The following is a 21,039-nucleotide window of genomic DNA, read 5'->3' as shown; positions in this document are numbered from 1 at the left end:
CCAGGGATGATGTCAATGAGGTTTCAGGGAGAGATAGAAAGGGGCATTGCTTCCCAGCTTCTATATTGAATGCTGTGCGGAAGCGATTTATCTGCCAGGAACCACTCATCATTGTTCTTGGCCATGACACAGGGATCTGTGACTTGCCGTAACTCCCTGCCTAAAATTAAACAAGACATTACAGTTACATCCTGTAGCCTGAAGGGGTTCATTTTATTAATTAACCATAGAGCAACAGCGAAACATAACTATAATTTACAAAGCATATTCTTGTAAATTAGTTACTAGTGAAGAGACAATTGAAGAACATTATTCAGCGTTAATTCCAAACAGTGTAGCTGCCTCGTTAGCGCAGTAGGTAGTGCGTCAGTCTCATAATCTGAAGGTCATGAGTTCGATCCTCACATGGGGCAACCTGTCTTTTTCTCACCCCTCTCTATGTTCTTTCTATGTTGTCAAACCAGCCATATTGCTCTGAGACGACTTAGAGGTTGCACTGACAACCCAAGGTTCCAGTGAGTGGGCAAGAACTGATTCATATGGCTATTGCCCTCCTAATCACTTGAACCTGATGCTCAATAGGATTGCTGTGTTCAAAATGTGTAAGTGTCTGGGCACTTCAGCATAAAGTGATGGGAGACACCTAGTTGAGTGTAGTGTATTCCTTCATATGTAGGGATCTACTTATAGTGCAGAGGAGGTTTAGTTGAGATCAGATCTTCCCTAACACCAATACATCAAAAGTAAAATTGATCTTGTAACTATACAAGGTCTCCAACGTAATAGCAAAAAAGTAAAACTTAGATCAAACAAAAAACAAATTTAAAGATAAAAAAATGATGAAAACAAAATCTGACACTATTCCCTGTCCTTCTTCCCAGCATGAGGAAACCACTTTAATCACTGTGAGACACATGCAAAAATGTCTGAATGTCACACAAAATGAACGGCACTCCATAATTTAGGAAATTTTACCAACACCCAAATATAGTACACTTATGTGGTGTGATGAGACACAAGGTGGGAAAGGACTGTCTCTGGATTCTGATTTTACTAAGAGACCACCCATCCAAGATGGACCCCTAATGAAGGACTAGGAAACAGGGACCCTGGGTACATCGATATGGGTAGGATAACACCCTCAGACAGTCAGTGTAAATAATCACATTTTTTTATCAAGTTGAGTCCAGATAGAGATCACTAAATGTCAGAAAGGATCACTCTCTATTACAGTGTCAGAGGTCAGAACAGGACACAGCTGGTGTTTCTGTAGTGTAGTGGTTATCACGTTCGCCTCACACGCGAAAGGTCCCCAGTTCGAAACTGGGCAGAAACAGGCCTTAGTTCTCCTTTTATATAGGACATGTGAGATGTAAAATTGATATAATATCCTGTAAATACTATTTGTATCAACAGGAAGTTTTAATGGCATTGCATCAGTGTTCATTAGGGAAACTAGTGTATTGAAAGGAATAATACAACCCTGTAAGTAGCAAGTTATTTTTGGTACAGAATTTTAACAAGACAAACATAAGCATGCAGGATGTTCGATACTAGAGTAGTGGGATCTGTAGGGGTGAGGGTGTCAGAGTGAAGTTAGCCATGCATTGGGAAGGGGGGAACATTGTGGGGAGGTGGAGGGCCCCTGTTCTAATCATCTGTCCTGGGACCCATGATCTCTGATGACGGCCTTACCTCTTCCTATACAAGCAAGTTTTCTACTGGCTGTTCCCATTGTTTGACTACACTGCTTGCTTACATGTACAACACCATCTATCTCTCCACCTTCATTCATGATTCAACAATCTTTTCCATACGCCTCCTGTATATCTTAGCAATAGCTCCTGTCGGGCACCTAACCTCTCTATGTCTTTCAGGAACAAGTCCCAGGGATGATGTCAATGAGGTTTCAGGGAGAGATAGAAAGGGGCATTGCTTCCCAGCTTCTATATTGAATGCTGTGCGGAAGCGATTTATCTGCCAGGAACCACTCATCATTGTTCTTGGCCATGACACAGGGATCTGTGACTTGCCGTAACTCCCTGCCTAAAATTAAACAAGACATTACAGTTACATCCTGTAGCCTGAAGGGGTTCATTTTATTAATTAACCATAGAGCAACAGCGAAACATAACTATAATTTACAAAGCATCTTCTTGTAAATTAGTTACTAGTGAAGAGACAATTGAAGAACATTATTCAGCGTTAATTCCAAACAGTGTAGCTGCCTCGTTAGCGCAGTAGGTAGCGCGTCAGTCTCATAATCTGAAGGTCGTGAGTTCGATCCTCACATGGGGCAACCTGTCTTTTTCTCACCCCTCTCTATGTTTTTTCTATGTTGTCAAACCAGCCATATTGCTCTGAGACGACTTAGAGGTTGCACTGACAACCCAAGGTTCCAGTGAGTGGGCAAGAACTGATTCATATGGCTATTGCCCTCCTAATCACTTGAACCTGATGCTCAATAGGATTGCTGTGTTCAAAATGTGTAAGTGTCTGGGCACTTCAGCATAAAGTGATGGGAGACACCTAGTTGAGTGTAGTGTATTCCTTCATATGTAGGGATCTACTTATAGTGCAGAGGAGGTTTAGTTGAGATCAGATCTTCCCTAACACCAATACATCAAAAGTAAAATTGATCTTGTAACTATACAAGGTCTCCAATGTAATAGCAAAAAAGTAAAACTTAGATCAAACAAAAAACAAATTTAAAGATAAAAAAATGATGAAAACAAAATCTGACACTATTCCCTGTCCTTCTTCCCAGCATGAGGAAACCACTTTAATCACTGTGAGACACATGCAAAAATGTCTGAATGTCACACAAAATGAACGGCACTCCATAATTTAGGAAATTTTACCAACACCCAAATATAGTACACTTATGTGGTGTGAGGAGACACAAGGTGGGAAAGGACTGTCTCTGGATTCTGATTTTACTAAGAGACCACCCATCCAATATGGACCCCTAATGAAGGACTAGGAAACAGGGACCCTGGGTACATCGATATGGGTAGGATAACACCCTCAGACAGTCAGTGTAAATAATCACATTTTTTTATCTAGTTGAGTCCAGATAGAGATCACTAAATGTCAGAAAGGATCACTCTCTATTACAGTGTCAGAGGTCAGGACAGGTCACAGCTGGTGTTTCTGTAGTGTAGTGGTTATCACGTTCGCCTCACACGCGAAAAGTCCCCAGTTCGAAACTGGGCAGAAACAGGCCTTAGTTCTCCTTTTATATAGGACATGTGAGATGTAAAATTGATATAGTATCCTGTAAATACTATTTGTATCAACAGGAAGTTTTAATGGCATTGCATCAGTGTTCATTAGGGAAACTAGTGTATTGTAAGGAATAATACAACCCTGTAAGTGGCAAGTTATTTTTGGTACAGAATTTTAACAAGACAAACATAAGCATGCAGGATGTTCGATACTAGAGTAGTGGGATCTGTAGGGGTGAGGGTGTCAGAGTGAAGTTAGCCATGCATTGGGAAGGGGGGAACATTGTGGGGAAGTGGAGGGCCCCTGTTCTAATCATCTGTCCTGGGACCCATGATCTCTGATGACGGCCTTACCTCTTCCTATACAAGCAAGTTTTCTACTGGCTGTTCCCATTGTTTGACTACACTGCTTGCTTACATGTACAACACCATCTATCTCTCCACCTTCATTCATGATTCAACAATCTTTTCCATACGCCTCCTGTATATCTTAGCAATAGCTCCTGTCGGGCACCTAACCTCTCTATGTCTTTCAGGAACAAGTCCCAGGGATGATGTCAATGAGGTTTCAGGGAGAGATAGAAAGGGGCATTGCTTCCCAGCTTCTATATTGAATGCTGTGCGGAAGCGATTTATCTGCCAGGAACCACTCATCATTGTTCTTGGCCATGACACAGGGATCTGTGACTTGCCGTAACTCCCTGCCTAAAATTAAACAAGACATTACAGTTACATCCTGTAGCCTGAAGGGGTTCATTTTATTAATTAACCATAGAGCAACAGCGAAACATAACTATAATTTACAAAGCATATTCTTGTAAATTAGTTACTAGTGAAGAGACAATTGAAGAACATTATTCAGCGTTAATTCCAAACAGTGTAGCTGCCTCGTTAGCGCAGTAGGTAGCGCGTCAGTCTCATAATCTGAAGGTCGTGAGTTCGATCCTCACATGGGGCAACCTGTCTTTTTCTCACCCCTCTCTATGTTCTTTCTATGTTGTCAAACCAGCCATATTGCTCTGAGATTACTTAGAGGTTGCACTGACAGCCCAAGGTTCCAGTGAGTGGGCAAGAACTGATTCATATGGCTATTGCCCTCCTAATCACTTGAACCTGATGCTCAATAGGATTGCTGTGTTCAAAATGTGTAAGTGTCTGGGCACTTCAGCATAAAGTGATGGGAGACACCTAGTTGAGTGTAGTGTATTCCTTCATATGTAGGGATCTACTTATAGTGCAGAGGAGGTTTAGTTGAGATCAGATCTTCCCTAACACCAATACATCAAAAGTAAAATTGATCTTGTAACTATACAAGGTCTCCAATGTAATAGCAAAAAAGTAAAACTTAGATCAAACAAAAAACAAATTTAAAGATAAAAAAATGATGAAAACAAAATCTGACACTATTCCCTGTCCTTCTTCCCAGCATGAGGAAACCACTTTAATCACTGTGAGACACATGCAAAAATGTCTGAATGTCACACAAAATGAACGGCACTCCATAATTTAGGAAATTTTACCAACACCCAAATATAGTACACTTATGTGGTGTGAGGAGACACAAGGTGGGAAAGGACTGTCTCTGGATTCTGATTTTACTAAGAGACCACCCATCCAATATGGACCCCTAATGAAGGACTAGGAAACAGGGACCCTGGGTACATCGATATGGGTAGGATAACACCCTCAGACAGTCAGTGTAAATAATCACATTTTTTTATCTAGTTGAGTCCAGATAGAGATCACTAAATGTCAGAAAGGATCACTCTCTATTACAGTGTCAGAGGTCAGGACAGGTCACAGCTGGTGTTTCTGTAGTGTAGTGGTTATCACGTTCGCCTCACACGCGAAAAGTCCCCAGTTCGAAACTGGGCAGAAACAGGCCTTAGTTCTCCTTTTATATAGGACATGTGAGATGTAAAATTGATATAGTATCCTGTAAATACTATTTGTATCAACAGGAAGTTTTAATGGCATTGCATCAGTGTTCATTAGGGAAACTAGTGTATTGTAAGGAATAATACAACCCTGTAAGTGGCAAGTTATTTTTGGTACAGAATTTTAACAAGACAAACATAAGCATGCAGGATGTTCGATACTAGAGTAGTGGGATCTGTAGGGGTGAGGGTGTCAGAGTGAAGTTAGCCATGCATTGGGAAGGGGGGAACATTGTGGGGAAGTGGAGGGCCCCTGTTCTAATCATCTGTCCTGGGACCCATGATCTCTGATGACGGCCTTACCTCTTCCTATACAAGCAAGTTTTCTACTGGCTGTTCCCATTGTTTGACTACACTGCTTGCTTACATGTACAACACCATCTATCTCTCCACCTTCATTCATGATTCAACAATCTTTTCCATACGCCTCCTGTATATCTTAGCAATAGCTCCTGTCGGGCACCTAACCTCTCTATGTCTTTCAGGAACAAGTCCCAGGGATGATGTCAATGAGGTTTCAGGGAGAGATAGAAAGGGGCATTGCTTCCCAGCTTCTATATTGAATGCTGTGCGGAAGCGATTTATCTGCCAGGAACCACTCATCATTGTTCTTGGCCATGACACAGGGATCTGTGACTTGCCGTAACTCCCTGCCTAAAATTAAACAAGACATTACAGTTACATCCTGTAGCCTGAAGGGGTTCATTTTATTAATTAACCATAGAGCAACAGCGAAACATAACTATAATTTACAAAGCATATTCTTGTAAATTAGTTACTAGTGAAGAGACAATTGAAGAACATTATTCAGCGTTAATTCCAAACAGTGTAGCTGCCTCGTTAGCGCAGTAGGTAGCGCTTCAGTCTCATAATCTGAAGGTCGTGAGTTCGATCCTCACATGGGGCAACCTGTCTTTTTCTCACCCCTCTCTATGTTCTTTCTATGTTGTCAAACCAGCCATATTGCTCTGAGACGACTTAGAGGTTGCACTTACAACCCAAGGTTCCAGTGAGTGGGCAAGAACTGATTCATATGGCTATTGCCCTCCTAATCACTTGAACCTGATGCTCAATAGGATTGCTGTGTTCAAAATGTGTAAGTGTCTGGGCACTTCAGCATAAAGTGATGGGAGACACCTAGTTGAGTGTAGTGTATTCCTTCATATGTAGGGATCTACTTATAGTGCAGAGGAGGTTTAGTTGAGATCAGATCTTCCCTAACACCAATACATCAAAAGTAAAATTGATCTTGTAACTATACAAGGTCTCCAATGTAATAGCAAAAAAGTAAAACTTAGATCAAACAAAAAACAAATTTAAAGATAAAAAAATGATGAAAACAAAATCTGACACTATTCCCTGTCCTTCTTCCCAGCATGAGGAAACCACTTTAATCACTGTGAGACACATGCAAAAATGTCTGAATGTCACACAAAATGAACGGCACTCCATAATTTAGGAAATTTTACCAACACCCAAATATAGTACACTTATGTGGTGTGAGGAGACACAAGGTGGGAAAGGACTGTCTCTGGATTCTGATTTTACTAAGAGACCACCCATCCAATATGGACCCCTAATGAAGGACTAGGAAACAGGGACCCTGGGTACATCGATATGGGTAGGATAACACCCTCAGACAGTCAGTGTAAATAATCACATTTTTTTATCTAGTTGAGTCCAGATAGAGATCACTAAATGTCAGAAAGGATCACTCTCTATTACAGTGTCAGAGGTCAGGACAGGTCACAGCTGGTGTTTCTGTAGTGTAGTGGTTATCACGTTCGCCTCACACGCGAAAAGTCCCCAGTTCGAAACTGGGCAGAAACAGGCCTTAGTTCTCCTTTTATATAGGACATGTGAGATGTAAAATTGATATAGTATCCTGTAAATACTATTTGTATCAACAGGAAGTTTTAATGGCATTGCATCAGTGTTCATTAGGGAAACTAGTGTATTGTAAGGAATAATACAACCCTGTAAGTGGCAAGTTATTTTTGGTACAGAATTTTAACAAGACAAACATAAGCATGCAGGATGTTCGATACTAGAGTAGTGGGATCTGTAGGGGTGAGGGTGTCAGAGTGAAGTTAGCCATGCATTGGGAAGGGGGGAACATTGTGGGGAAGTGGAGGGCCCCTGTTCTAATCATCTGTCCTGGGACCCATGATCTCTGATGACGGCCTTACCTCTTCCTATACAAGCAAGTTTTCTACTGGCTGTTCCCATTGTTTGACTACACTGCTTGCTTACATGTACAACACCATCTATCTCTCCACCTTCATTCATGATTCAACAATCTTTTCCATACGCCTCCTGTATATCTTAGCAATAGCTCCTGTCGGGCACCTAACCTCTCTATGTCTTTCAGGAACAAGTCCCAGGGATGATGTCAATGAGGTTTCAGGGAGAGATAGAAAGGGGCATTGCTTCCCAGCTTCTATATTGAATGCTGTGCGGAAGCGATTTATCTGCCAGGAACCACTCATCATTGTTCTTGGCCATGACACAGGGATCTGTGACTTGCCGTAACTCCCTGCCTAAAATTAAACAAGACATTACAGTTACATCCTGTAGCCTGAAGGGGTTAATTGTATTAATTAACCATAGAGCAACAGCGAAACATAACTATAATTTACAAAGCATCTTCTTGTAAATTAGTTACTAGTGAAGAGACAATTGAAGAACATTATTCAGCGTTAATTCCAAACAGTGTAGCTGCCTCGTTAGCGCAGTAGGTAGCGCGTCAGTCTCATAATCTGAAGGTCGTGAGTTCGATCCTCACATGGGGCAACCTGTCTTTTTCTCACCCCTCTCTATGTTCTTTCTATGTTGTCAAACCAGCCATATTGCTCTGAGACGACTTAGAGGTTGCACTGACAACCCAAGGTTCCAGTGAGTGGGCAAGAACTGATTCATATGGCTATTGCCCTCCTAATCACTTGAACCTGATGCTCAATAGGATTGCTGTGTTCAAAATGTGTAAGTGTCTGGGCACTTCAGCATAAAGTGATGGGAGACACCTAGTTGAGTGTAGTGTATTCCTTCATATGTAGGGATCTACTTATAGTGCAGAGGAGGTTTAGTTGAGATCAGATCTTCCCTAACACCAATACATCAAAAGTAAAATTGATCTTGTAACTATACAAGGTCTCCAACGTAATAGCAAAAAAGTAAAACTTAGATCAAACAAAAAACAAATTTAAAGATAAAAAAATGATGAAAACAAAATCTGACACTATTCCCTGTCCTTCTTCCCAGCATGAGGAAACCACTTTAATCACTGTGAGACACATGCAAAAATGTCTGAATGTCACACAAAATGAACGGCACTCCATAATTTAGGAAATTTTACCAACACCCAAATATAGTACACTTATGTGGTGTGATGAGACACAAGGTGGGAAAGGACTGTCTCTGGATTCTGATTTTACTAAGAGACCACCCATCCAAGATGGACCCCTAATGAAGGACTAGGAAACAGGGACCCTGGGTACATCGATATGGGTAGGATAACACCCTCAGACAGTCAGTGTAAATAATCACATTTTTTTATCTAGTTGAGTCCAGATAGAGATCACTAAATGTCAGAAAGGATCACTCTCTATTACAGTGTCAGAGGTCAGGACAGGACACAGCTGGTGTTTCTGTAGTGTAGTGGTTATCACGTTCGCCTCACACACGAAAGGTCCCCAGTTCGAAACTGGGCAGAAACAGGCCTGAGTTCTCCTTTTATATAGGACATGTGAGATGTAAAATTGATATAATATCCTGTAAATACTATTTGTATCAACAGGAAGTTTTAATGGCATTGCATCAGTGTTCATTAGGGAAACTAGTGTATTGTAAGGAATAATACAACCCTGTAAGTGGCAAGTTATTTTTGGTACAGAATTTTAACAAGACAAACATAAGCATGCAGGATGTTCGATACTAGAGTAGTGGGATCTGTAGGGGTGAGGGTGTCAGAGTGAAGTTAGCCATGCATTGGGAACGGGGGAACATTGTGGGGAGGTGGAGGGGCCCTGTTCTAATCATCTGTCCTGGGACCCATGATCTCTGATGACGGCCTTACCTCTTCCTATACAAGCAAGTTTTCTACTGGCTGTTCCCATTGTTTGACTACACTGCTTGCTTACATGTACAACACCATCTATCTCTCCACCTTCATTCATGATTCAACAATCTTTTCCATACGCCTCCTGTATATCTTAGCAATAGCTCCTGTCGGGCACCTAACCTCTCTATGTCTTTCAGGAACAAGTCCCAGGGATGATGTCAATGAGGTTTCAGGGAGAGATAGAAAGGGGCATTGCTTCCCAGCTTCTATATTGAATGCTGTGCGGAAGCGATTTATCTGCCAGGAACCACTCATCATTGTTCTTGGCCATGACACAGGGATCTGTGACTTGCCGTAACTCCCTGCCTAAAATTAAACAAGACATTACAGTTACATCCTGTAGCCTGAAGGGGTTCATTTTATTAATTAACCATAGAGCAACAGCGAAACATAACTATAATTTACAAAGCATATTCTTGTAAATTAGTTACTAGTGAAGAGACAATTGAAGAACATTATTCAGCGTTAATTCCAAACAGTGTAGCTGCCTCGTTAGCGCAGTAGGTAGCGCGTCAGTCTCATAATCTGAAGGTCGTGAGTTCGATCCTCACATGGGGCAACCTGTCTTTTTCTCACCCCTCTCTATGTTCTTTCTATGTTGTCAAACCAGCCATATTGCTCTGAGACGACTTAGAGGTTGCACTGACAGCCCAAGGTTCCAGTGAGTGGGCAAGAACTCTTAATCTGAAGGTCGTGAGTTCGATCCTCACATGGGGCAACCTGTCTTTTTCTCACCCCTCTCTATGTTCTTTCTATGTTGTCAAACCAGCCATATTGCTCTGAGACGACTTAGAGGTTGCACTGACAGCCCAAGGTTCCAGTGAGTGGGCAAGAACTCTTAATCTGAAGGTCGTGAGTTCGATCCTCACATGGGGCAACCTGTCTTTTTCTCACCCCTCTCTATGTTCTTTCTATGTTGTCAAACCAGCCATATTGCTCTGAGACGACTTAGAGGTTGCACTGACAGCCCAAGGTTCCAGTGAGTGGGCAAGAACTGATTCATATGGCTATTGCCCTCCTAATCACTTGAACCTGATGCTCAATAGGATTGCTGTGTTCAAAATGTGTAAGTGTCTGGGCACTTCAGCATAAAGTGATGGGAGACACCTAGTTGAGTGTAGTGTATTCCTTCATATGTAGGGATCTACTTATAGTGCAGAGGAGGTTTAGTTGAGATCAGATCTTCCCTAACACCAATACATCAAAAGTAAAATTGATCTTGTAACTATACAAGGTCTCCAACGTAATAGCAAAAAAGTAAAACTTAGATCAAACAAAAAACAAATTTAAAGATAAAAAAATGATGAAAACAAAATCTGACACTATTCCCTGTCCTTCTTCCCAGCATGAGGAAACCACTTTAATCACTGTGAGACACATGCAAAAATGTCTGAATGTCACACAAAATGAACGGCACTCCATAATTTAGGAAATTTTACCAACACCCAAATATAGTACACTTATGTGGTGTGATGAGACACAAGGTGGGAAAGGACTGTCTCTGGATTCTGATTTTACTAAGAGACCACCCATCCAAGATGGACCCCTAATGAAGGACTAGGAAACAGGGACCCTGGGTACATCGATATGGGTAGGATAACACCCTCAGACAGTCAGTGTAAATAATCACATTTTTTTATCTAGTTGAGTCCAGATAGAGATCACTAAATGTCAGAAAGGATCACTCTCTATTACAGTGTCAGAGGTCAGGACAGGACACAGCTGGTGTTTCTGTAGTGTAGTGGTTATCACGTTCGCCTCACACACGAAAGGTCCCCAGTTCGAAACTGGGCAGAAACAGGCCTGAGTTCTCCTTTTATATAGGACATGTGAGATGTAAAATTGATATAATATCCTGTAAATACTATTTGTATCAACAGGAAGTTTTAATGGCATTGCATCAGTGTTCATTAGGGAAACTAGTGTATTGTAAGGAATAATACAACCCTGTAAGTGGCAAGTTATTTTTGGTACAGAATTTTAACAAGACAAACATAAGCATGCAGGATGTTCGATACTAGAGTAGTGGGATCTGTAGGGGTGAGGGTGTCAGAGTGAAGTTAGCCATGCATTGGGAACGGGGGAACATTGTGGGGAGGTGGAGGGGCCCTGTTCTAATCATCTGTCCTGGGACCCATGATCTCTGATGACGGCCTTACCTCTTCCTATACAAGCAAGTTTTCTACTGGCTGTTCCCATTGTTTGACTACACTGCTTGCTTACATGTACAACACCATCTATCTCTCCACCTTCATTCATGATTCAACAATCTTTTCCATACGCCTCCTGTATATCTTAGCAATAGCTCCTGTCGGGCACCTAACCTCTCTATGTCTTTCAGGAACAAGTCCCAGGGATGATGTCAATGAGGTTTCAGGGAGAGATAGAAAGGGGCATTGCTTCCCAGCTTCTATATTGAATGCTGTGCGGAAGCGATTTATCTGCCAGGAACCACTCATCATTGTTCTTGGCCATGACACAGGGATCTGTGACTTGCCGTAACTCCCTGCCTAAAATTAAACAAGACATTACAGTTACATCCTGTAGCCTGAAGGGGTTCATTTTATTAATTAACCATAGAGCAACAGCGAAACATAACTATAATTTACAAAGCATATTCTTGTAAATTAGTTACTAGTGAAGAGACAATTGAAGAACATTATTCAGCGTTAATTCCAAACAGTGTAGCTGCCTCGTTAGCGCAGTAGGTAGCGCGTCAGTCTCATAATCTGAAGGTCGTGAGTTCGATCCTCACATGGGGCAACCTGTCTTTTTCTCACCCCTCTCTATGTTCTTTCTATGTTGTCAAACCAGCCATATTGCTCTGAGACGACTTAGAGGTTGCACTGACAGCCCAAGGTTCCAGTGAGTGGGCAAGAACTCTTAATCTGAAGGTCGTGAGTTCGATCCTCACATGGGGCAACCTGTCTTTTTCTCACCCCTCTCTATGTTCTTTCTATGTTGTCAAACCAGCCATATTGCTCTGAGACGACTTAGAGGTTGCACTGACAGCCCAAGGTTCCAGTGAGTGGGCAAGAACTCTTAATCTGAAGGTCGTGAGTTCGATCCTCACATGGGGCAACCTGTCTTTTTCTCACCCCTCTCTATGTTCTTTCTATGTTGTCAAACCAGCCATATTGCTCTGAGACGACTTAGAGGTTGCACTGACAGCCCAAGGTTCCAGTGAGTGGGCAAGAACTGATTCATATGGCTATTGCCCTCCTAATCACTTGAACCTGATGCTCAATAGGATTGCTGTGTTCAAAATGTGTAAGTGTCTGGGCACTTCAGCATAAAGTGATGGGAGACACCTAGTTGAGTGTAGTGTATTCCTTCATATGTAGGGATCTACTTATAGTGCAGAGGAGGTTTAGTTGAGATCAGATCTTCCCTAACACCAATACATCAAAAGTAAAATTGATCTTGTAACTATACAAGGTCTCCAACGTAATAGCAAAAAAGTAAAACTTAGATCAAACAAAAAACAAATTTAAAGATAAAAAAATGATGAAAACAAAATCTGACACTATTCCCTGTCCTTCTTCCCAGCATGGGGAAACCACTTTAATCACTGTGAGACACATGCAAAAATGTCTGAATGTCACACAAAATGAACGGCACTCCATAATTTAGGAAATTTTACCAACACCCAAATATAGTACACTTATGTGGTGTGATGAGACACAAGGTGGGAAAGGACTGTCTCTGGATTCTGATTTTACTAAGAGACCACCCATCCAAGATGGACCCCTAATGAAGGACTAGGAAACAGGGACCCTGGGTACATCGATATGGGTAGGATAACACCCTCAGACAGTCAGTGTAAATAATCACATTTTTTTATCAAGTTGAGTCCAGATAGAGATCACTAAATGTCAGAAAGGATCACTCTCTATTACAGTGTCAGAGGTCAGGACAGGACACAGCTGGTGTTTCTGTAGTGTAGTGGTTATCACGTTCGCCTCACACGCGAAAGGTCCCCAGTTCGAAACTGGGCAGAAACAGGCCTGAGTTCTCCTTTTATATAGGACATGTGAGATGTAAAATTGATATAATATCCTGTAAATACTATTTGTATCAACAGGAAGTTTTAATGGCATTGCATCAGTGTTCATTAGGGAAACTAGTGTATTGTAAGGAATAATACAACCCTGTAAGTGGCAAGTTATTTTTGGTACAGAATTTTAACAAGACAAACATAAGCATGCAGGATGTTCGATACTAGAGTAGTGGGATCTGTAGGGGTGAGGGTGTCAGAGTGAAGTTAGCCATGCATTGGGAACGGGGGAACATTGTGGGGAGGTGGAGGGGCCCTGTTCTAATCATCTGTCCTGGGACCCATGATCTCTGATGACGGCCTTACCTCTTCCTATACAAGCAAGTTTTCTACTGGCTGTTCCCATTGTTTGACTACACTGCTTGCTTACATGTACAACACCATCTATCTCTCCACCTTCATTCATGATTCAACAATCTTTTCCATACGCCTCCTGTATATCTTAGCAATAGCTCCTGTCGGGCACCTAACCTCTCTATGTCTTTCAGGAACAAGTCCCAGGGATGATGTCAATGAGGTTTCAGGGAGAGATAGAAAGGGGCATTGCTTCCCAGCTTCTATATTGAATGCTGTGCGGAAGCGATTTATCTGCCAGGAACCACTCATCATTGTTCTTGGCCATGACACAGGGATCTGTGACTTGCCGTAACTCCCTGCCTAAAATTAAACAAGACATTACAGTTACATCCTGTAGCCTGAAGGGGTTCATTTTATTAATTAACCATAGAGCAACAGCGAAACATAACTATAATTTACAAAGCATATTCTTGTAAATTAGTTACTAGTGAAGAGACAATTGAAGAACATTATTCAGCGTTAATCCCAAACAGTGTAGCTGCCTCGTTAGCGCAGTAGGTAGCGCGTCAGTCTCATAATCTGAAGGTCGTGAGTTCGATCCTCACATGGGGCAACCTGTCTTTTTCTCACCCCTCTCTATGTTCTGTCTATGTTGTCAAACCAGCCATATTGCTCTGAGACGACTTAGAGGTTGCACTGACAGCCCAAGGTTCCAGTGAGTGGGCAAGAACTGATTCATATGGCTATTGCCCTCCTAATCACTTGAACCTGATGCTCAATAGGATTGCTGTGTTCAAAATGTGTAAGTGTCTGGGCACTTCAGCATAAAGTGATGGGAGACACCTAGTTGAGTGTAGTGTATTCCTTCATATGTAGGGATCTACTTATAGTGCAGAGGAGGTTTAGTTGAGATCAGATCTTCCCTAACACCAATACATCAAAAGTAAAATTGATCTTGTAACTATACAAGGTCTCCAACGTAATAGCAAAAAAGTAAAACTTAGATCAAACAAAAAACAAATTTAAAGATAAAAAAATGATGAAAACAAAATCTGACACTATTCCCTGTCCTTCTTCCCAGCATGAGGAAACCACTTTAATCACTGTGAGACACATGCAAAAATGTCTGAATGTCACACAAAATGAACGGCACTCCATAATTTAGGAAATTTTACCAACACCCAAATATAGTACACTTATGTGGTGTGAGGAGACACAAGGTGGGAAAGGACTGTCTCTGGATTCTGATTTTACTAAGAGACCACCCATCCAAGATGGACCCCTAATGAAGGACTAGGAAACAGGGACCCTGGGTACATCGATATGGGTAGGATAACACCCTCAGACAGTCAGTGTAAATAATCACATTTTTTTATCAAGTTGAGTCCAGATAGAGATCACTAAATGTCAGAAAGGATCACTCTCTATTACAGTGTCAGAGGTCAGGACAAGTCACAGCTGGTGTTTCTGTAGTGTAGTGGTTATCACGTTCGCCTCACACGCGAAAGGTCCCCAGTTCGAAACTGGGCAGAAACAGGCCTTAGTTCTCCTTTTATATAGGACATGTGAGATGTAAAATTGATATAATATCCTGTAAATACTATTTGTATCAACAGGAAGTTTTAATGGCATTGCATCAGTGTTCATTAGGGAAACTAGTGTATTGAAAGGAATAATACAACCCTGTAAGTAGCAAGTTATTTTTGGTACAGAATTTTAACAAGACAAACATAAGCATGCAGGATGTTCGATACTAGAGTAGTGGGATCTGTAGGGGTGAGGGTGTCAGAGTGAAGTTAGCCATGCATTGGGAACGGGGGAACATTGTGGGGAGGTGGAGGGGCCCTGTTCTAATCATCTGTCCTGGGACCCATGATCTCTGATGACGGCCTTACCTCTTCCTATACAAGCAAGTTTTCTACTGGCTGTTCCCATTGTTTGACTACACTGCTTGCTTACATGTACAACACCATCTATCTCTCCACCTTCATTCATGATTCAACAATCTTTTCCATACGCCTCCTGTATATCTTAGCAATAGCTCCTGTCGGGCACCTAACCTCTCTATGTCTTTCAGGAACAAGTCCCAGGGATGATGTCAATGAGGTTTCAGGGAGAGATAGAAAGGGGCATTGCTTCCCAGCTTCTATATTGAATGCTGTGCGGAAGCGATTTATCTGCCAGGAACCACTCATCATTGTTCTTGGCCATGACACAGGGATCTGTGACTTGCCGTAACTCCCTGCCTAAAATTAAACAAGACATTACAGTTACATCCTGTAGCCTGAAGGGGTTCATTTTATTAATTAACCATAGAGCAACAGCGAAACATAACTATAATTTACAAAGCATATTCTTGTAAATTAGTTACTAGTGAAGAGACAATTGAAGAACATTATTCAGCGTTAATTCCAAACAGTGTAGCTGCCTCGTTAGCGCAGTAGGTAGCGCGTCAGTCTCATAATCTGAAGGTCGTGAGTTCGATCCTCACATGGGGCAACCTGTCTTTTTCTCACCCCTCTCTATGTTCTGTCTATGTTGTCAAACCAGCCATATTGCTCTGAGACGACTTAGAGGTTGCACTGACAGCCCAAGGTTCCAGTGAGTGGGCAAGAACTGATTCATATGGCTATTGCCCTCCTAATCACTTGAACCTGATGCTCAATAGGATTGCTGTGTTCAAAATGTGTAAGTGTCTGGGCACTTCAGCATAAAGTGATGGGAGACACCTAGTTGAGTGTAGTGTATTCCTTCATATGTAGGGATCTACTTATAGTGCAGAGGAGGTTTAGTTGAGATCAGATCTTCCCTAACACCAATACATCAAAAGTAAAATTGATCTTGTAACTATACAAGGTCTCCAACGTAATAGCAAAAAAGTAAAACTTAGATCAAACAAAAAACAAATTTAAAGATAAAAAAATGATGAAAACAAAATCTGACACTATTCCCTGTCCTTCTTCCCAGCATGAGGAAACCACTTTAATCACTGTGAGACACATGCAAAAATGTCTGAATGTCACACAAAATGAACGGCACTCCATAATTTAGGAAATTTTACCAACACCCAAATATAGTACACTTATGTGGTGTGAGGAGACACAAGGTGGGAAAGGACTGTCTCTGGATTCTGATTTTACTAAGAGACCACCCATCCAAGATGGACCCCTAATGAAGGACTAGGAAACAGGGACCCTGGGTACATCGATATGGGTAGGATAACACCCTCAGACAGTCAGTGTAAATAATCACATTTTTTTATCAAGTTGAGTCCAGATAGAGATCACTAAATGTCAGAAAGGATCACTCTCTATTACAGTGTCAGAGGTCAGGACAGGTCACAGCTGGTGTTTCTGTAGTGTAGTGGTTATCACGTTCGCCTCACACGCGAAAGGTCCCCAGTTCGAAACTGGGCAGAAACAGGCCTTAGTTCTCCTTTTATATAGGACATGTGAGATGTAAAATTGATATAATATCCTGTAAATACTATTTGTATCAACAGGAAGTTTTAATGGCATTGCATCAGTGTTCATTAGGGAAACTAGTGTATTGAAAGGAATAATACAACCCTGTAAGTAGCAAGTTATTTTTGGTACAGAATTTTAACAAGACAAACATAAGCATGCAGGATGTTCGATACTAGAGTAGTGGGATCTGTAGGGGTGAGGGTGTCAGAGTGAAGTTAGCCATGCATTGGGAACGGGGGAACATTGTGGGGAGGTGGAGGGGCCCTGTTCTAATCATCTGTCCTGGGACCCATGATCTCTGATGACGGCCTTACCTCTTCCTATACAAGCAAGTTTTCTACTGGCTGTTCCCATTGTTTGACTACACTGCTTGCTTACATGTACAACACCATCTATCTCTCCACCTTCATTCATGATTCAACAATCTTTTCCATACGCCTCCTGTATATCTTAGCAATAGCTCCTGTCGGGCACCTAACCTCTCTATGTCTTTCAGGAACAAGTCCCAGGGATGATGTCAATGAGGTTTCAGGGAGAGATAGAAAGGGGCATTGCTTCCCAGCTTCTATATTGAATGCTGTGCGGAAGCGATTTATCTGCCAGGAACCACTCATCATTGTTCTTGGCCATGACACAGGGATCTGTGAATTGCCGTAACTCCCTGCCTAAAAATAAACAAGACATTACAGTTACATCCTGTAGCCTGAAGGGGTTCATTTTATTAATTGACCATAGAGCAACAGCGAAACATAACTATAATTTACAAAGCATATTCTTGTAAATTAGTTACTAGTGAAGAGACAATTGAAGAACATTATTCAGCGTTAATTCCAAACAGTGTAGCTGCCTTGTTAGCGCAGTAGGTAGCGCGTCAGTCTCATAATCTGAAGGTCGTGAGTTCGATCCTCACATGGGGCAACCTGTCTTTTTCTCACCCCTCTCTATGTTCTTTCTATGTTGTCAAACCAGCCATATTGCTCTGAGACGACTTAGAGGTTGCACTGACAACCCAAGGTTCCAGTGAGTGGGCAAGAACTGATTCATATGGCTATTGCCCTCCTAATCACTTGAACCTGATGCTCAATAGGATTGCTGTGTTCAAAATGTGTAAGTGTCTGGGCACTTCAGCATAAAGTGATGGGAGACACCTAGTTGAGTGTAGTGTATTCCTTCATATGTAGGGATCTACTTATAGTGCAGAGGAGGTTTAGTTGAGATCAGATCTTCCCTAACACCAATACATCAAAAGTAAAATTGATCTTGTAACTATACAAGGTCTCCAACGTAATAGCAAAAAAGTAAAACTTAGATCAAACAAAAAACAAATTTAAAGATAAAAAAATGATGAAAACAAAATCTGACACTATTCCCTGTCCTTCTTCCCAGCATGAGGAAACCACTTTAATCACTGTGAGACACATGCAAAAATGTCTGAATGTCACACAAAATGAACGGCACTCCATAATTTAGGAAATTTTACCAACACCCAAATATAGTACACTTATGTGGTGTGATGAGACACAAGGTGGGAAAGGACTGTCTCTGGATTCTGATTTTACTAAGAGACCACCCATCCAAGATGGACCCCTAATGAAGGACTAGGAAACAGGGACCCTGGGTACATCGATATGGGTAGGATAACACCCTCAGACAGTCAGTGTAAATAATCACATTTTTTTATCTAGTTGAGTCCAGATAGAGATCACTAAATGTCAGAAAGGATCACTCTCTATTACAGTGTCAGAGGTCAGGACAGGACACAGCTGGTGTTTCTGTAGTGTAGTGGTTATCACGTTCGCCTCACACACGAAAGGTCCCCAGTTCGAAACTGGGCAGAAACAGGCCTGAGTTCTCCTTTTATATAGGACATGTGAGATGTAAAATTGATATAATATCCTGTAAATACTATTTGTATCAACAGGAAGTTTTAATGGCATTGCATCAGTGTTCATTAGGGAAACTAGTGTATTGTAAGGAATAATACAACCCTGTAAGTGGCAAGTTATTTTTGGTACAGAATTTTAACAAGACAAACATAAGCATGCAGGATGTTCGATACTAGAGTAGTGGGATCTGTAGGGGTGAGGGTGTCAGAGTGAAGTTAGCCATGCATTGGGAACGGGGGAACATTGTGGGGAGGTGGAGGGGCCCTGTTCTAATCATCTGTCCTGGGACCCATGATCTCTGATGACGGCCTTACCTCTTCCTATACAAGCAAGTTTTCTACTGGCTGTTCCCATTGTTTGACTACACTGCTTGCTTACATGTACAACACCATCTATCTCTCCACCTTCATTCATGATTCAACAATCTTTTCCATACGCCTCCTGTATATCTTAGCAATAGCTCCTGTCGGGCACCTAACCTCTCTATGTCTTTCAGGAACAAGTCCCAGGGATGATGTCAATGAGGTTTCAGGGAGAGATAGAAAAGGGGATTTCTTCCCAGCTTCTATATTGAATGCTGTGCGGAAGCGATTTATCTGCCAGGAACCACTCATCATTGTTCTTGGCCATGACACAGGGATCTGTGACTTGCCGTAACTCCCTGCCTAAAATTAAACAAGACATTACAGTTACATCCTGTAGCCTGAAGGGGTTCATTTTATTAATTAACCATAGAGCAACAGCGAAACATAACTATAATTTACAAAGCATATTCTTGTAAATTAGTTACTAGTGAAGAGACAATTGAAGAACATTATTCAGCGTTAAATCCAAACAGTGTAGCTGCCTCGTTAGCGCAGTAGGTAGCGCGTCAGTCTCATAATCTGAAGGTCGTGAGTTCGATCCTCACATGGGGCAACCTGTCTTTTTCTCACCCCTCTCTATGTTTTTTCTATGTTGTCAAACCAGCCATATTGCTCTGAGACGACTTAGAGGTTGCACTGACAGCCCAAGGTTCCAGTGAGTGGGCAAGAACTCTTAATCTGAAGGTCGTGAGTTCGATCCTCACATGGGGCAACCTGTCTTTTTCTCACCCCTCTCTATGTTCTTTCTATGTTGTCAAACCAGCCATATTGCTCTGAGACGACTTAGAGGTTGCACTGACAGCCCAAGGTTCCAGTGAGTGGGCAAGAACTCTTAATCTGAAGGTCGTGAGTTCGATCCTCACATGGGGCAACCTGTCTTTTTCTCACCCCTCTCTATGTTCTTTCTATGTTGTCAAACCAGCCATATTGCTCTGAGACGACTTAGAGGTTGCACTGACAGCCCAAGGTTCCAGTGAGTGGGCAAGAACTGATTCATATGGCTATTGCCCTCCTAATCACTTGAACCTGATGCTCAATAGGATTGCTGTGTTCAAAATGTGTAAGTGTCTGGGCACTTCAGCGCACTTCAGCATAAAGTGATGGGAGACACCTAGTTGAGTGTAGTGTATTCCTTCATATGTAGGGATCTACTTATAGTGCAGAGGAGGTTTAGTTGAGATCAGATCTTCCCTAACACCAATACATCAAAAGTAAAATTGATCTTGTAACTATACAAGGTCTCCAACGTAATAGCAAAAAAGTAAAACTTAGATCAAACAAAAAACAAATTTAAAGATAAAAAAATGATGAAAACAAAATCTGACACTATTCCCTGTCCTTCTTCCCAGCATGGGGAAACCACTTTAATCACTGTGAGACACATGCAAAAATGTCTGAATGTCACACAAAATGAACGGCACTCCATAATTTAGGAAATTTTACCAACACCCAAATATAGTACACTTATGTGGTGTGATGAGACACAAGGTGGGAAAGGACTGTCTCTGGATTCTGATTTTACTAAGAGACCACCCATCCAAGATGGACCCCTAATGAAGGACTAGGAAACAGGGACCCTGGGTACATCGATATGGGTAGGATAACACCCTCAGACAGTCAGTGTAAATAATCACATTTTTTTATCAAGTTGAGTCCAGATAGAGATCACTAAATGTCAGAAAG

The 21,039-nt window shown here is 41.7% G+C and overlaps 21 non-coding genes across 21 annotated transcripts; all 21 read left to right on the top strand.

Annotated features, from left to right (window-relative positions):
* Positions 1–340: 340 nt before the first annotated feature.
* TRNAM-CAU (transfer RNA methionine (anticodon CAU)) lies at positions 341–413 on the top strand. Its single transcript has one exon. It is a non-coding gene; the product is annotated as a tRNA-Met (tRNA).
* An 850-nt stretch (positions 414–1,263) lies between these two features.
* TRNAV-CAC (transfer RNA valine (anticodon CAC)) lies at positions 1,264–1,336 on the top strand. The gene has a single exon. It is a non-coding gene; the product is annotated as a tRNA-Val (tRNA).
* Positions 1,337–2,226: 890 nt separating this feature from the next.
* TRNAM-CAU (transfer RNA methionine (anticodon CAU)) lies at positions 2,227–2,299 on the top strand. The gene has a single exon. It is a non-coding gene; the product is annotated as a tRNA-Met (tRNA).
* Positions 2,300–3,149: 850 nt separating this feature from the next.
* TRNAV-CAC (transfer RNA valine (anticodon CAC)) lies at positions 3,150–3,222 on the top strand. The gene has a single exon. It is a non-coding gene; the product is annotated as a tRNA-Val (tRNA).
* An 890-nt stretch (positions 3,223–4,112) lies between these two features.
* Positions 4,113–4,185, top strand: TRNAM-CAU (transfer RNA methionine (anticodon CAU)). Its single transcript has one exon. It is a non-coding gene; the product is annotated as a tRNA-Met (tRNA).
* Positions 4,186–5,035: 850 nt separating this feature from the next.
* TRNAV-CAC (transfer RNA valine (anticodon CAC)) lies at positions 5,036–5,108 on the top strand. Its single transcript has one exon. It is a non-coding gene; the product is annotated as a tRNA-Val (tRNA).
* An 890-nt stretch (positions 5,109–5,998) lies between these two features.
* On the top strand, positions 5,999–6,071 carry TRNAM-CAU (transfer RNA methionine (anticodon CAU)). The gene has a single exon. It is a non-coding gene; the product is annotated as a tRNA-Met (tRNA).
* An 850-nt stretch (positions 6,072–6,921) lies between these two features.
* TRNAV-CAC (transfer RNA valine (anticodon CAC)) lies at positions 6,922–6,994 on the top strand. The gene has a single exon. It is a non-coding gene; the product is annotated as a tRNA-Val (tRNA).
* An 890-nt stretch (positions 6,995–7,884) lies between these two features.
* TRNAM-CAU (transfer RNA methionine (anticodon CAU)) lies at positions 7,885–7,957 on the top strand. Its single transcript has one exon. It is a non-coding gene; the product is annotated as a tRNA-Met (tRNA).
* An 850-nt stretch (positions 7,958–8,807) lies between these two features.
* On the top strand, positions 8,808–8,880 carry TRNAV-CAC (transfer RNA valine (anticodon CAC)). Its single transcript has one exon. It is a non-coding gene; the product is annotated as a tRNA-Val (tRNA).
* Positions 8,881–9,770: 890 nt separating this feature from the next.
* Positions 9,771–9,843, top strand: TRNAM-CAU (transfer RNA methionine (anticodon CAU)). Its single transcript has one exon. It is a non-coding gene; the product is annotated as a tRNA-Met (tRNA).
* A 1,168-nt stretch (positions 9,844–11,011) lies between these two features.
* Positions 11,012–11,084, top strand: TRNAV-CAC (transfer RNA valine (anticodon CAC)). The gene has a single exon. It is a non-coding gene; the product is annotated as a tRNA-Val (tRNA).
* An 890-nt stretch (positions 11,085–11,974) lies between these two features.
* Positions 11,975–12,047, top strand: TRNAM-CAU (transfer RNA methionine (anticodon CAU)). Its single transcript has one exon. It is a non-coding gene; the product is annotated as a tRNA-Met (tRNA).
* Positions 12,048–13,215: 1,168 nt separating this feature from the next.
* Positions 13,216–13,288, top strand: TRNAV-CAC (transfer RNA valine (anticodon CAC)). The gene has a single exon. It is a non-coding gene; the product is annotated as a tRNA-Val (tRNA).
* An 890-nt stretch (positions 13,289–14,178) lies between these two features.
* Positions 14,179–14,251, top strand: TRNAM-CAU (transfer RNA methionine (anticodon CAU)). The gene has a single exon. It is a non-coding gene; the product is annotated as a tRNA-Met (tRNA).
* Positions 14,252–15,101: 850 nt separating this feature from the next.
* Positions 15,102–15,174, top strand: TRNAV-CAC (transfer RNA valine (anticodon CAC)). The gene has a single exon. It is a non-coding gene; the product is annotated as a tRNA-Val (tRNA).
* Positions 15,175–16,064: 890 nt separating this feature from the next.
* On the top strand, positions 16,065–16,137 carry TRNAM-CAU (transfer RNA methionine (anticodon CAU)). The gene has a single exon. It is a non-coding gene; the product is annotated as a tRNA-Met (tRNA).
* An 850-nt stretch (positions 16,138–16,987) lies between these two features.
* Positions 16,988–17,060, top strand: TRNAV-CAC (transfer RNA valine (anticodon CAC)). Its single transcript has one exon. It is a non-coding gene; the product is annotated as a tRNA-Val (tRNA).
* An 890-nt stretch (positions 17,061–17,950) lies between these two features.
* On the top strand, positions 17,951–18,023 carry TRNAM-CAU (transfer RNA methionine (anticodon CAU)). The gene has a single exon. It is a non-coding gene; the product is annotated as a tRNA-Met (tRNA).
* Positions 18,024–18,873: 850 nt separating this feature from the next.
* TRNAV-CAC (transfer RNA valine (anticodon CAC)) lies at positions 18,874–18,946 on the top strand. The gene has a single exon. It is a non-coding gene; the product is annotated as a tRNA-Val (tRNA).
* Positions 18,947–19,836: 890 nt separating this feature from the next.
* On the top strand, positions 19,837–19,909 carry TRNAM-CAU (transfer RNA methionine (anticodon CAU)). The gene has a single exon. It is a non-coding gene; the product is annotated as a tRNA-Met (tRNA).
* The last annotated feature ends 1,130 nt before the right edge of the window (positions 19,910–21,039 follow it).

Source organism: Mixophyes fleayi (assembly GCF_038048845.1).
Source record: "Mixophyes fleayi isolate aMixFle1 chromosome 4 unlocalized genomic scaffold, aMixFle1.hap1 SUPER_4_unloc_1, whole genome shotgun sequence".
Classification (NCBI taxonomy): Eukaryota; Metazoa; Chordata; class Amphibia; order Anura; family Limnodynastidae; genus Mixophyes; species Mixophyes fleayi.
The sequence above is the reverse complement of the archived record's forward strand: the minus strand, read 5'-3'. Positions and strand labels throughout refer to the sequence as shown.